At 41.8% G+C, this 5,607-nt stretch overlaps 1 non-coding gene across 1 annotated transcript; it reads left to right on the top strand.

The window, feature by feature from the left end:
- Positions 1–1,965: 1,965 nt before the first annotated feature.
- On the top strand, positions 1,966–2,038 carry trnav-aac (transfer RNA valine (anticodon AAC)). The gene has a single exon. It is a non-coding gene; the product is annotated as a tRNA-Val (tRNA).
- The last annotated feature ends 3,569 nt before the right edge of the window (positions 2,039–5,607 follow it).

A 5,607-nucleotide genomic window follows, 5' to 3' on the forward strand; every position in this document is an offset into this window, starting at 1 on the left:
TATGACTGTAACATCGAGTCTCTGATAATATTCAGCACCAAACTGAAATCATACAGACTTCCCTCACCCTAGCATGTTTCAGATGTTGATTAACTATGTTAGTCAGCACCTAAACCTATTAAATTGTCTTGTAGACTTGATGATTGCTGATATGTGCAGGTGTCAAAATAGGAACGTTTCTTTCCTGGCAATGCATCAAACAATTTATCATTTCTTATTTCACACAAAGCATTTGAGGCCGAGGCCAGAGCGAAGGTACTATGGGTGTAACATCGAGATTCAGATAATGTTCAGCAACAAAATGACGCGGGCGATGAAGGCATGCTTTAAGGTGCGAGGGGCAAGGTTTAAAGGAGATGGACATGGCAGATTGTTTGCACAGAGAGTAGTGGGTTCCTGGAACTCGCTGCCGGGGAGAGATAGTAGAAGCGAATGCAGTTGTGACTTTTAAGTCAGTTGACAAGTACATGAATAGGATGGGAATAGAGGGATATGGTCCCGGAAGGATAGGGGGTTATAGTTAAGTCGGGCAGCATGGTCAGTGAAGGTTTGAAGGGCCGAAGGACATGTCCCTGTGCTGTAATTTTCTTTGTTCTTTATACTGTCATTTTTCTTTACCAAAAACTGAGCTTCAGACCCTGTAGCTCTGTATTTAACCACTCCATCTCTGACATCTTCTCCAGTCACACAATCCTGTGAGATGCCTGTACTGATCTTATTGTGGCATCATGAGCGTTCCACATGCAACATGACTTGTATCTATAAATTCTCATCTTGAACATTTCAACTGAAATTTCAAGGCGAGCAGAGCCTTTTGAGCAGAATGGTCCAGAATCCCACCCCCTTAAATGTGAACAAGTTGTTTCTGATTTCACTACAGAGATTGTCTATTAAACAATGACTGAACACAGGGGGTGAATGTGAGAAGCTGGAGTTTCCAGTTGAACAGGTTCCCAGTGTCTCTAAGCAGCTGAACTGGGGAAGCCTTTGGGCAGAGACTGCGCTGCTGCTATTTCCCTTCCTGACCACCAGAGGTCGCAGTAACTCGACCGGGCGCTGCTCCTCCCAGTATCAACTCTTGCCCACTACTGCCCGGCCGCTGCTCGTTGGCGGAACATCCGGGTCATGTAGAGAGGCGGGGCCAGCCGCCATGTTGCCGTGACGTCAACATCAGTCCCACCTCCCGCCGAGGGAAAAGCGACGGTTCAGATATCCAGAAAGTGAGAGAAATTCCGCCCCGGAAATCCCGCCAGGAGCGGAATTAAAATTAAATAAAATACATATTTTTATAAAGAGGCAGGTGGCGGAACCGCGCATGTGCTGTAGTATTTTCCCAGAGCGCATCGCGCTGGAGTGATTGAAAAATAGACGCAATAACAAAAATGTTCCCGAATGGAGAAGAAACCGAAAGTCTGACGGGTGAGGATGTGGATAATAATCATCAAGATTCAACATATTAAAAGATTAAAAGGTAACTGCCTGGGCGCATGTACAGGAGGGGAATTTCCCCAGAGTGCACTGAAACTAAATATTGAAACATATACAGAGTACAATTGTACAATGAGCGTTGACAAGATGTCATCTGGACTCGAAATGTCAGCCCCTTTCACTCCTTATAGTTGCTGCCAGTCCTTGTGAGAATTGCCAGAATTTTCCCTTTTCGTTTCCGATTCCAGTATCCGAGTAATTTGCTTTTATTACTGAGTATAATGGATTGAGATTATTCGAAAGAAGATGAAAATAACGCATTAATAAATGGGCAGAAATCATTGCTCCCTTAGATTTTTTCGAGACTGACACTTTTAAGTTTTGATGTTGGGGATAAGTTGTACAATCAGATTGAAAGTAACGGTTATCTTCCTGAATTCAGTGGCATGGGCTCTCAGTCTAACCATCGGAACCTGCAGCAACACAGCGCAGTTGAACATTGCAGACAGGCAGATTTGCGCTCGTGTATTTCAAGTTGTTTCTGTAGTGTAGTGGTTATCACGTTCGCCTAACACGCGAAAAGTCCCCGGTTCAAAACCGGGCAGAAACATTCAGTCAAATTTTAGCTTTCTGATGTTTGCTTTGGAGCATTCCTTGATTTCAGTTTGTTGTTCAACATTATCCGAACCTCGATGTTCAAGGCATGTTTTCATTGCTCTGATATCACTCTGAAATGTCTGCTGGAAAATAATAAACTCCTTTTTGACGCACTGACAAGAAAGTTCGTTTTTGACACCGAGCGCTTATTCCCATCCTGTTCAGGCTCCAACAAAATTTAATGGGTTTCTAGGTGCAGACTCATATGGTTAATCACCATCTGAAATATCTGATAGTACTGTGTGCTCAAAAAGACAGATACAAGTGATACTGTAAGTGAACTTGTGGAAATGGCGGACATTTCACAGAATAATCTTTTTAATGGCTTTTCATCACGAAGAAACAGGAAAAGCCACTCAGACAGATGAGGGAATCGATCCTCAGTTCGGATCTACTGGACTTTCCTGTAAAGGGCCGGATTTTATGCGCCTGAATGTTTCACACCCATAGTGAAAAAAGCTCAAGTGTGAACAACAGATAGTTCTTGATTCCCCTCCATTTAAATGTAGTTGACTTTGTGTAAAAGCTGACGACAGCCAATCTGAAAATTGTGATCTGTATTACCCGGAGATTTTATTCGTTCTGTTGGTCAGTTATGTTTTCAATTCAGTGATGATCAATATCCCTTGAAAGGTATTTGCTTTTGTTTGAAAGCTGACTGTGGTCAATTTCAAAATAAGTACCATGGGATATGTATTTCCCAGTGATTCGCTTTCTTTTGTCGGTTAGTCATGCTTGCAATTCAATGCTGTCTATTTCAAAGATATTCAGTCCAGAATGAGGGCATTTCGTGTCAAATAAATGTATTGAAGTTAACGGTTGAATCAAAGAACCGGGAAGGTGCAATGTCATTCGATGGGATTTTTATTCTCCGCCCATTTTCACGTTGGCAAATTGTCACTTTATTCAAAAGGAGGCCGTGATGTTCGGTAAGTGATCGAGAGCGCCCTCCCGTGGACAGTACAGCATTGCAGACAGAAGCAGAACCAAAGCCCGAGATATCTGTACTCAGAGACACATCCAATACAGGTACAACATTGGACAAGAGGAAACTTCGTCTCAACATCCACACTGTTAGCACCTCTTAGAGTTTTGAAGGTTTCAGTCAATTTGCCTCTTACTCTTCTGAATTCTCGTGGGCACAGACCTGACATCACCATCCTTTCCTCATAAGATAACCCGCTCATATCTGGCAATAGTTCAATGAAACTCCTCTGAACGTTTTCTAATGCATTAACATCTTTCTTAAGAAAAGGAGGCAAGTAGTGTGCACAATATTCGAGATGTGTCCAATGCCTTCGCTAATGCCAAAATTTCCGATCTCTCTTTGTGCCGTCAGCACATTTAACATTTATATCTTCACTCTATTCATCACTGCAGGAATCATCCCAATTATATGTTTCTTGACCAATTCAGCCCGAGTGTATTTGTTCAGGTCAAATCCAGTTTAAATAACTTGTTTGAGTTTTATGCTGTGTGACAGAGATTGTGAGAATATTTCTCTAAATGGACGTTCAAAAGTCATGTGATACGGTGCTGCACCACAGTCTTGTTCAGTGGCAGAAGGATCTTGACACAGAGGGCGCGAGTTGAAGTAAATTGGTGGAAGAAACATGGAGACATCACGAAAAACCTTGTCAGACAGTGAGTGATCCAGATCTGGAATGTGCTGTTTGAGAGTGTGGTGCAGGCAGAGCCAATTAATGGTTTCAAAATGGAATTGTAAATGGTCTGAAAATGAACAAAATGCTAGATTGTGGGGTACAGAGTGTTATTGGATAAATTGCCCCTTTAAAGGGCCAACACATACATGAAGCTTCAAAATGCCTTCTTCTCTGCTGTAAGTACTTTGTCAGTGTTGAAAGGGAGACAGTGTCATCGTGGTAATATTTCTCAGAGAGTAATTCCGAGGGTAGGCAAATTTCTCAATATATATATTCAAATCCACTTACAAAAGGTTTTAAAATGCAATTAGAATTTTGAATTTAAAGTTCATTTCTGTAAATGTGGCCATGACAAGAAATATATCAGATTATCTAATGCCCTGCAGAAAAGGAAACCTTCCATCATTCCCCAGTTTGGCCCAGAGGTGACTCCAGGCGCACACGTGCTTGGCGATTACGTGCCTTCTATGATGGTCTAGAAAACCAGTAAATTCAGTGTATTAGCGATTGCCAATATATGCTAGCCTTACCAGCTGGGTATACAGCCCATCAAAGAAGAAGAAACAGCAACTGAAATCAGCATTTCACAACACCTGCAATAGCAAAGATAGTCCAGGAGATGGCAGTGAAACTGTGCTTTTTGGCACTACACGATACAGATGATCATCTGAGTTATTTCTGTAATAGACTCAGTCTTTGTCCATCGGAAACGTGACCCAGTTTCTCTGACACGAAATCATTTTTCTGATTATATGATAATAATTCTCAGCGGATTTTGTACTCAACAAAATCCCAGTAGTTGCTATACTGCACCAAGCCTCATTTGACATTACACCGTTCATTCTGGCAGTTATGACAGCACGGAATTAATCCTCGTCTAATGGCATGAAACTCTATATCTCCGCTGTTACTTCACTGGACCCTCTCTCTCCTGATAATGTACCAGGATATGTTACTGTTTGCATTACACGAGGCTCCGTCTCAGTAATTACATTGCTGAAACCTGCCACATATAAAGAAACATTGACAATATCTCAATCACTGCTGCACTAGTCCACCTCCCTGTTTATACCGAATAATATTCTGTCTCTAATTATTATTCTGTTTCATGATTTATTTATTTCTGCAATTGCCCCTGTCAAAGTTTATATCAATCTAAAGGTTTGGTTTGAAATTACTGCATCGGCTTTGTCTCAGTTTATATTATACAATGACCAGAATCAGACAAAATTACACTGGGTGACAGCTCATATTGCGCCAGCTGCTCTCTCCTTTATCAGTGTGCCGAACCACACCTCTGCTCATTTTACACATTATCCTTTCTCAATTATTGCTTTATTCTGCATTGCCTCACTTTTTATTCCACTGGGCCACATCTCTGTTTGTATCACACTAGATCATGTCCCTATTTTCTGTTAGCGCTGATACGCTGGAACCAGTCTCAGTTTAAATTACAGCGCACATTGACCCTGCTTATATTAGAATAGACCTTGTCTTTGTCAAAACTAAGTATGTCATGTTTCTATTTAGATGAAAAAAACACCACGCTGGTTAGTAATATCCTGTATACACTCTCTCAGTGATGACTGAACTGGACCCAGTCTGTATTCTTATTAGTACAGTTGCTGTATCGATACCTGGTGCATTCAGCTCTGTATCTGTATTACTGCACAAAACCCATCCCTCGTTTATATTACAACAGATCATATTAGTTGGATTGGCCACGCAAAATTGCCCGTTATTTTCCCTTAAGAGTATGTGGATTAGGCATGGTAAATGTGTGGGGCTAACGGGGATAGGGCAGAGGGGAGGACCTGGGGTAGGACGCAGACTCGGTGGGCCAGATGGCCTTTCTTCT

This window comes from Carcharhinus amblyrhynchos, unplaced genomic scaffold, assembly GCF_965287045.1.
Source record: "Carcharhinus amblyrhynchos unplaced genomic scaffold, sCarAmb.v2.hapA scaffold_38, whole genome shotgun sequence".
NCBI lineage: Eukaryota > Metazoa > Chordata > Chondrichthyes > Carcharhiniformes > Carcharhinidae > Carcharhinus > Carcharhinus amblyrhynchos.